The sequence below is a fragment of the Panthera onca genome, chromosome A3 (assembly GCF_046562875.1).
Source record: "Panthera onca isolate mPanOnc1 chromosome A3, mPanOnc1 haplotype 2, whole genome shotgun sequence".
In the NCBI taxonomy this organism is placed as follows: domain Eukaryota; kingdom Metazoa; phylum Chordata; class Mammalia; order Carnivora; family Felidae; genus Panthera; species Panthera onca.
In genome coordinates, this window is record NC_138341.1 from 125,621,522 (window position 1) to 125,630,802 (window position 9,281).

The 9,281-nt window shown below is 53.3% G+C and overlaps 1 protein-coding gene across 4 annotated transcripts in view; it reads right to left on the reverse strand.

Annotated features, from left to right (window-relative positions):
- ELMO2 (engulfment and cell motility 2) overlaps positions 1 to 8,987 on the reverse strand; it is a 39,488-nt gene extending 30,501 nt beyond the window's left edge. For 2 of the 4 annotated variants that reach the window (XM_078444029.2, XM_060619653.3), the window contains exon 1: positions 8,873 to 8,987. The gene's annotated coding sequence lies outside the window, so the exon portion shown is untranslated. Of the gene's footprint in view, positions 1 to 1,657; positions 1,683 to 2,501; positions 2,805 to 8,872 lie in introns of those variants that run through there. The other 2 variants (XM_060619662.3, XM_078444028.2) reach the window with 2 other exon arrangements.
- Positions 8,988 to 9,281: the final 294 nt, after the last annotated feature.

Consider the following 9,281-nt stretch of genomic DNA (forward strand, 5'->3'; position numbering starts at 1 on the left):
CCTAAGTGCTGTGGGGGGAGGGGATGTGTAGGCATCCCTTTCACCCAAGTCTCTACCGTGAGATGTGAGTGTTGAACTAAACCACGTGTAAAGTGCCTCCTGAGTCTAGAACTCCATGATTCTAAAGTAGAACGTACAAACCCAAATGAAGACTGCCCGCTTCAAAGTCCTCACCCAAAGAAACTACGCCCTTAGTTCAATGTGTTGCTAAGAAACAACCAGTATCTGTTAGAACTCCTTTCTGGATACTGTCTTTGGAGAGAGTTCTCAGCAACCCTGCCCTTTCTCACCAAGTGCAGGCAGTCCGTTCATATTGAATGACACCCTCCCCAGCGGTGCCCCAGCGGTGCCCCAGCTAATGGGACCGAGGGGAACACTCAGCCTCAGCTGGACCAATCCAGCTCTTTCTCTTAAATTTAAAGACACGGGTTAAGGATGTTGGATCACAACGGGCCCTGGATCAGAAATGTTGCAGTCAGCCTCACAGCAGGTACCCTGCCAAGCCAAAGCCACCAGCAAGTCAAAGATACCGCGAAGCAAAAACCAAGAGCTTTCAGAGGAAGCTGTTCTGCAGGAAGAATCCGGAAATGTGCAGTAGATAAGCAGAGGCCACAAACTAGAAACCACAAAGTCCCAAAAAGAGATGGAAAAAGCCTGATGATTTCCCAGATTCCATGGCTCCAACTCCTACACTCGGGGTGCCTGAAATTCCCCTGGATCCTGCCAAAAAAAACTCCTTTCAATGGAACTGGACTGCTTTTCTGTTCATTGCAATGAAAAAGCCTAAGGCTGAGTCTGACCCCAAGCTTTGAAGGAACTCTAAATGGAGGCCCAAACAGTCAGCAGCATGACAGGCTTAAGATAACGGCACTGAGGGGCACCTGGGTGGCTCAGTCGGTTAAGCATCTGACTTCGGCTCAGGTCGTGATCTCACGGTTCCTGACTTTGTGCCCTACGTCGGGCTCTGTGCCGACAGCTCAGAGCCTGCTTGGGATTCTGCCTCTCCCCATCTCTGTCGGCCCTCCCCCACTCACTCTCTGTCTCTCTCAAAAGAAGTAAAGAAACTTAAAAAAAAAAAAAAGATAATGGCACTGAGCAGGCCCTCAATTAACACTGGCTGAATTAACGAAGAGTGAAACCCACTTAGGTAAGTCTGGTGTGTTTACAAAAGACCAGTGATACGGTGACACGTATGTGACAGTTGTATGTAACAGTTAATAGGTAGACAGCCTCTTTATAGCCGATCACTCAGTTCTTCGGCATTTCTACAGCTGATGCTCAAAGAACCCTGTAAATCATCCCTACTTTACACAGAGGAGGCAAGTGAAGTTCAGATCGGTTGAGAAGCTTGTCTTCCACACAGCTCCTTCCCACGCCTCCCTGCCCTCCCAGAAAAGAGAGAAATCGTATTAGAATTGGATCTCACGGCTGAGTCTTATGACTTCAAAGTTAGTTCTTTCCCCTCTACGTCGTACTTCTTTGATGCTGATGACGTTAGCTAACAATGGCATGGTGCAAAGGTAGTATTCTGAGGGCTTTACCTGTATTAACTCATTTAATCCACAAAGCCACCCTGTGTGGCGTATTATTATCCCCATTTAAGAGACAATAGAGGCACCGTGAAATTAAGTACCTTGCTCAGTGTGACACGGCTAACCTTAATAATTAGATCCCAGGTAGTCTGGTGCTGTTTGAAGGCCATGTGAAAAGCAGGCAGTGCTGTACGTGGCCCACCGCAGGTGTCTGGAGAACGGTTCTCCACTGTCTGGAGAAGGAGATCGACACCACCCTGTGTGGCATTCGGTTCTTCATAACCTAGCCAGATCTTCCCAGCATACTTGGTATTTCTGTGAGGCAGGCCATGTTCTTTCATTTCTTTTCTTTAAAAAAATTTTTTTTTTAATGTTTTATTTATTTTTGAGACAGGGAGAGACAGAGCACGAGCAGGGGAGGGGCAGAGAGAGAGGGAGACACAGAATGCGAAGCAGGCTGCAGGCTCCGAGCCGTCGGCACGGAGCCCGACGTGGGGCTCGAACTCACGGACCGCGAGATCGTGACCCGAGCCGAAGTCGGACGCTCCACCGACTGAGCCGCCCAGGCGCCCCTCGTTTCTTCTGTACCCTTGCATGTCCTCCCCCTTCCACGGACGGTCAAAAGAGCTCCTATCCGAACATCAAAGCCCAGCTCACATGACACTTCCTCTCTACCGTTCTTAGCTTTCCCCACTTTTCCCTAGCAAAATGAGGCTGGAGGGGGCCACTCTGTTCTCACAGCATTCTGTCCAGACCTCTGCGAAGGCTCTCGTCCTGCCCCGTTACAGGTATTATTATTGTGGTTGCTGTACATACTATTACAATAGTTATGTATTTACACGTCTCTCTTCCTCACTAGCTCCTCCCCCAGGGCAGGTACACCCTGTAGCTCCTCAACCTGGCACGGCACCCAGCATACCGGCGTGGTTCAGAAAGGACCAGTGTCTGCACAGATCCGTCGGCTCTGACCTCCTCAGCTCCTACGAACCAGGCCTGCCTCTGAATGGAGAGGGACTGGCCAGAACCGTGCCGGTTGTCTGGCGTTCCCTCCGCGTCCTACCACCTTCCAACTGCACAGCGGTTCCACTGTTGAGAGTTTTGCCGTCATCTCTAACGTGAGAACGTGTCTCACCGGAAAACCAGATTTGGCACCCCTGACGCTACCGACAAGAAAGGGGCGAATAACCCCCCGGCTTTTCTCTCTGTTGGAGGCACCAGGAGACAGGAGAGTCGGAGCAGTAAATGGTCCGGAGCACGTTCCCGGACGAAGGGTCTCCTTGTGGGGAACTCTCTCAGTACTGGCTTGCTTACTCTTCTCGTTTTCATTTTAGAAAGGAAGTGGAAATTAGGTCGAAGCGATTCAGTAACATTGCAAAACTCTCGGGGTTATAAATAGCCTCTTGGCCGGCCGCTCAGCAGTGCTCCAGAGCTCAACACCAAGCAGCCAGGATAAGGGAGCTGCAGTTCACCTCCAGGCCCAGGGGGGGCAAAGAAGTGATAACACCTCTTCCGGATGAAACAACTCTGCCAGCCCTCACCTGCCATCCCCTTTGAAGTGTTACAGATGTAAAGCCGGCTTGGAAAAACTCAAAATGCCCCAGGACGGGAGAGATGAGAGACGCACACACTGATCTGAGGAAGAGAAATCTGTTTCACGCAGGAGAATGAAAGCACCGGGTTTCAAAGGCAAAGCTGGGGAAACGAGAAAAAATCGTAGCATCGGTGTCTCCAATGGAGCATTCCCTAAGCGGCTTCTGGAAGGTGTGTTTACAAAATCAACATTGTTACCAAGGGCCCCGTGGAGCTTTGTCAATGATGGCCCAGGCAGTGACGGCTTCCCCCCCCCCACCCCCGCCCCCGGCCCCCTGCCGCCCCCAGTTCTTTTAAGGATAAGGACTGACATGTGCCTTTTTGTTCTCTTCTTTTGCTTTTGATTCAGTGGGGGCGGCATGGGTGAGTCTGGTTTATGTTTCCTGCAACAGAGTCGGCCACACCAGGAAGGGAACTGGAGGTCACACCCTCTTTCTAATCAAAACCACAATCTCACTAGAGGCTTCTCCTTCTGAAATCTTCTCATCTGAGAAGTGACTCAACTTCCCTTAGTTAGGGCCACTGAATGAGGATGAGAGCTCTGAGGTGCAGAAGGGGGTAATTGGGTTGGCAGAGATTCAAGTTCTGCCATGCACTGCTCACTGCTAGAAACACTGAGAAGGACCGTCATGCCAACAGTAGCTGACTTTTTGGGGTTTTTTTCTAAGTTTATTTATTCGAAGTGGGGAAGGGCGGGCAGGGGAGGGGCAGAGAGAGAAGGAGAGAGAGAGAAGCCCAAGCAGGCTCAGCGCTGTCAGCACAGAGCCCGATGCGGGGCTCGATCTCACGAACCTGAGATCACGACCTGAGCCGAAATCAAGAGCTGGCCGGATGCTAAACCGACTTGGCCACCCAGGCGCCCCTGGCGTTTCTTTTTGGAGAAATTTGCGGGACACCAGACTCACCCAAAAGCCACTAACCTGCAGCCAAAGTGCAGTGAGTAAGGGTATGGGAACTGGGTACCTGTCTGGGCTTCTTCTTCCTAACACCTACCCTAAGAATCACCTGGGTCTCCTCTTACCCCGCGGAGAATCACTGTGCAGCGTTCCTATGCTTACAGAGCGGAGTTTAAACTCCTTAGCAGAGCATTTGGCTCACTCTGGGTCCATGTGGCTCTTGAGGCCAGAACTGTCATCGCACTGTCATCACGCTAGTATATCACACCAGACCATCCTGCTGCCTCAAACATCATGCTCTTCTGAACCTGTGCTCTCACTTGAGCTATTATTCCCTCCACCTCGTCCAAGTGGCAAAGTTCCGTTCATCCTTCAAGGCCCGGCTCACACGACTCATCTGCGTGGCTTTCCTAGTCTTCTCACCTCAGGCAGAATTCACCGCATCCTCACCGGCGCTCCCAGTCTCTTACACAACCCTCCACAATCCCAGTGACTTGCAATTCTCTATATGTAGCCTCTTCCCTTGCTACTCAAGTGTGAGCTGCACTCCAGCAGCAGCAGAGTCATCTGGGAGCCTGCGGTAATGGACAATCACCCACTCGGTCGGAATCTGCCTTCTAACAAGACCCCTAGGTGGTTCGCATGCACGTTCAAGTCTGAGAAGCAGACTGCAGGCCAGTGGTTCTCAACCCCGGCTGTGCACCATCAATGCCCACCCCACGCCACTGACTCCCCCTCCCCACCCAAGTGTTCCCCACGGCGGTCAGGGTTAGGAGCCACGGCCAACTGGACCGTTAGCCACCCGAGAGCAGGACCCATCCGGCCCACGTCCACTCCCCCGCCTCCTCTTCCCCAAAGTTTTCAGCACAATGCCCAGCACACGGCTGGGCCTGCAGAATTCCACCTAAAAATACCCTCCGGGATGCCCCGACACCTAACTGCCTTTAAAAAGAGAATAAAAACACTAATGACAGAGGACTATTCATTGCCTAGAACTTTATAAATCCCTAACTATAATCATCAACGGATTTAGAAGGGGGTCAGTGTTTGCAGACCACTTACCTCGGTTTTTGGAAACAAGACACTGAGATGGAAAATATGGACGAACTTTGAGAAACTGTTTCCCCTCAACAGACCACTGTGGTTGCAACAGGGCGGCAGAGCTTGTGCAGGGAGGGGGTGTGGTGAGCCGTGAAGAGTCCTGGGTTATGGCTGAAATCCCGGGCTAAGGGCCCGACTCCTTCAATACCCACCATAACAACACAGCATTGTTCGTGTTGTAAAATCAGGCCAAGCCCTCTCATTTTATAAATAGGAGAACTGAGGTCCGGAGAAGCTGGCAAGGCCACACCACCAGTTGGGGACAAAAGAAGGTCTTGCCCCCCCCCATGTCTGGGTTAGGTTCCCCCCCCCCTGCAGGGCAGGAGACCTGACTGCCCAGATTGGCGACGAGCACAGGCCTCTCTAGGCCTCTTGTCCTGATCTACGTGAGGGGGTTACACTAGATGTTTTTGAGGCCTCTTTCCACTGTGACCTGCTAGGGAGGCGGTGTCACTTAGTGCTTAGGAGCTTGTGTTCTGGAGTGGGACAGACTTGGGTTTGGATCCCCCTCCAACAGTTTCTGTATCTGTGAAATGGGGGTTAAAATCAACCCTGCTCTATAAAGTGGGTGTGAATATTAAGTGGGATGATCTACGCGAATCATTTTAAGCACAATACCTGATAGGAGTAAGCAGAATCCCAACTGTGTGAACTTGAAGAAGTTACAAAAACGCGTTAACCGCGTTCCCCAGCACGAAGCAGCCCGACCTGCCAGGCTGCAGGATATTGATGACAAAATGGGAACACAGGTGAAGGCAATCGGGGAGGAAAATCAATACAAAAGGCAAAGCACCACTGCTGGAGGTGTTCTATACCACTTTCTTCCAGAAGAAGTACCTTGGAGAGTTTTTTAGTCACTTCCAAAGCAGAGGGGCCAAGTACAAGGCCTGGCACATAACAGGTGCTCAACGAACCTTCCCTGGTGACTCACGTTAAACCAGGATGCCCAGTGGGGTGACAGGTTCAAACGCCTTAACCAGCCGGGCAGATGAGGAAATAAGCCATGCAGCGTCTACGCAGGCACGGTGGCAGACTGCAAAGCACCCACCCACCTAAAGGAACTCAAATTCAACACTTTTAAGCACGTGACGCAGCTTGGCCTCGGCAGCAACTTTTCGGGCTCTGCACAACCACTGATTCTCTCTCACTCTTCATTGCACCACAGGGTGTCGTGCATATCATCTAATCAATCACCCTGTGACCTGGCCTCGTCTTTCCACAGTGAGCATCCTGAAGACGAAGGCGGTGACTTCTACCGCCCTAGGACAGCGCTGGCCTCACAAGAAGGGAAACCTCACTCAGTGAGCAACTGTGGACCGGAACAGCCACGCTGTTAACCCAAGCGTGGTGCTCCCAGCACCTCTGAAATGCTGCAGGGTGCAAATATTTTCTACCCGGCTCCGGGGACCGGGCCGAGTTGGTGTCCACTGTGCTGAGGTACAGTGACTAGGTCCAAGAAGGACTTGTCTTGCACCCTTTTCCTCCAACTGCATCAAAGATGCTTGTCCCTGAGTCACCCAGACAGGGGGCACCGATGCATGCCGACGGACTACTGTGCATGAAACCAGACAGAATAGGCAATCTACCCACAGGTGCCACTGTTCTCAAGTTTCGTCCCCACTCCCTGCACCCCCAAATTTGCATGACACCTCCTACAGGCAGCACAGGGTATAGAAAGACCAGACTCCAGACTCCAGACTCCAGACGGGGTACTGGTCCCAATCTTTCCTCCTCCGCTCACAAACTCTAGCATGGTCACCAGTAGGCAACGTAACTTTTAGGAGCCACACGATTTTTATTAGTAAAATGCAGACAATAATTACCTTAGAAGAAAGTAAACGGGATTAAATGCCACAGGTAGGCGAAGCTTTTAAAACTGCACAGCCCAATATGGCAGTTCCTACCACAGTACTGCTCAGGTACCCCTGGAAACGTGGTTTCCACAAACTGAAATAGACTGGCCACAGGCAGAAAACACACACCAGGTTTCAAAGACTTAGCACACCCGCAAAAATGTGAACTATTTCATTAATAGTGTTTTTATATTGGTTATGTGTCAAAATAGTATTATTTTGGAATATGTTAAGTAAAACGTGTTCTAAAAATTAATTTCACCTGTTTTTTTACTCATTTTTAACGTGGCTACTAAAAAAATTAAATTGCATGCACTACATCGTATTTTTTTCTTCTTTTCTTAATGTTTCTTTCTTTTTGAGAAGGAGAGAGACACGGAATGCCAGCGGGGGAAGGGCAGAGAGAGAGAGGGAGACCCAGAATCTGAAGCAGGCTCCAGGCTCTGAGCTGTCAGCACAGAGCCCGACGCGGGGCTCGAACTCACAAAAACTCACGAACCGTGAGATCATGAGCGGAGGTGAAGTCGGAAGCTTAACCGCCTGAGCCACTCAGGAACCCTAGTGCATTATATTTCTGTTGGACGTCGAACATGACTCTAGCATAGAGCTCGGCACACAGGAAGTATTCCAACGTTGGCTTCTTTCTCCCACTGGCAGGCCGGCAGGTACCGTGATTCACGCCCCCTCCCTCCTGTCAAAGCCAAGTCCTCCCTGATTTAATAAATATTGACAGTGCCTGGTCCTTGTGCAAGATGCGGGAGACACAAGGAGCAAAACCAGACACAGTCTTCTGGGCCTCACTGTCTGGATGGGAGGGACAGACATTAAATACTTTCACAAATAAAAGGAAAACTGCAACTGTTCAAGTGTCACGAAGGAGAAGTGCACAGGGTGACAAAAGTGGGGAATTTACCTGGAGGAGGAGTCAGAGCCCAGGGATGCGACCCGAGGAAGTGATACTTGAGTCCAGGTTTAGAGGACGGAGGAGACTTTACTGGACTAAGCCAGGCCGAGAAGAGAAGCCCAGGCAGAAAGACTAAGGACAAGGACCACCCCCCTCCCACCCCGCCCCTCCAGGGCTTGGTATGTAGAAGGAATAGGAAAAGGGCCGTGTGAAGAGTACTGAACGGGAGGGAGAGGTCGGAAGGGCCAGATCTCCGGGGCTTGCACGAGGATCTGGGGCCGATCCTGCAAGAGGTGGGCAACTGGCCAGTTTTCCGCAGCAGTGTCCTGATCTGATGTGCACCTTCAAACACCCCACTGGCCACGGTGCGAGGCCCACAGCAGAGCAGCCAGAGCGCGTGGGGGCACCTCAGGTAGGACAATGCCACAGTTCAGGTAGGAGGCGACAGACGCCTGAACAGAGGGGGAGCGGCGGAGAGAAGTAGGTGGACTGGTGGCTGCAGAGCCGGCCGGCTCGACGGGGCGGGGGGGGGGGGGGGGGGGGGACGAGCAGCGTGTGCTTCGGAGGCGGCGATGACAAGAGAGACTCCAGGACTGCAGACGAGGGCCACCCAGCCCCACACACTCCCCGGGCTCCCAGCGAGCGTTCTCCCATCCCGTCCCTCCCCCATCTGCTCGCCGCGCCCGCAGGCTCCATCCTCCCACCCTCCTCCTCCCCACGCTCCTCAAGGCCCGGCCCTCCTTCTTCCCCACCCGACGCCCCTGCCGGTCGCAAATCTGCGGCCCGGCGGCCCCCGCAGGGCCGCGACCCCCTGCGGAACCTGCGCGCTGCAGCCCGGGCCCGCCCTCCAGCCCCTCTGCCCCTCAGTCCCCGAGGCAGATGCAGGCCGCAGCGTCCGGCCCCCTTCCCGGCCCAGCCTCTCCGCCCCGCGTCCCTCGGGCCAGGCCCCTCTCCGCGGCCCGCCGCGCCCCGGCGCCCGGCGCGCCCCGCACTCACCAGGGCGCCGACCTAGGCCCAGCTCCCGCGCCGGGGTCTCGCCTCCGCCGCTCCACCAGCCTCCGCCCGCTCGGCCTTCCCGGGATCCCGCCCCCGAAAGCCAGCCCGGGCTCCTATTGCTCCGCTCCGCCGTCACGCTGAAGTCTCTTTCTGTAATTGGGTTGTTTGCCTGTCACTCAAGAGGGGGCGGGCCCAGCTGCCGGGGGAAGTCCCCGCCCCACTAGCGGAGGCCCCTTAAAGAAACAGGCTTCCTTTCTCCCCACCCTCATCGCCCAGCCCGCTGGCTGTGGGGTCAGGAGGGACGCGATTCCTCAGCAGATCCAAGAAGTGGCATTTTCTCCCCCAAACTTTTCTTTTGGCACAGCCTGAGAGTGAAGGAAAAGGTTTTGGTTCCTTGTGACAACTCGGA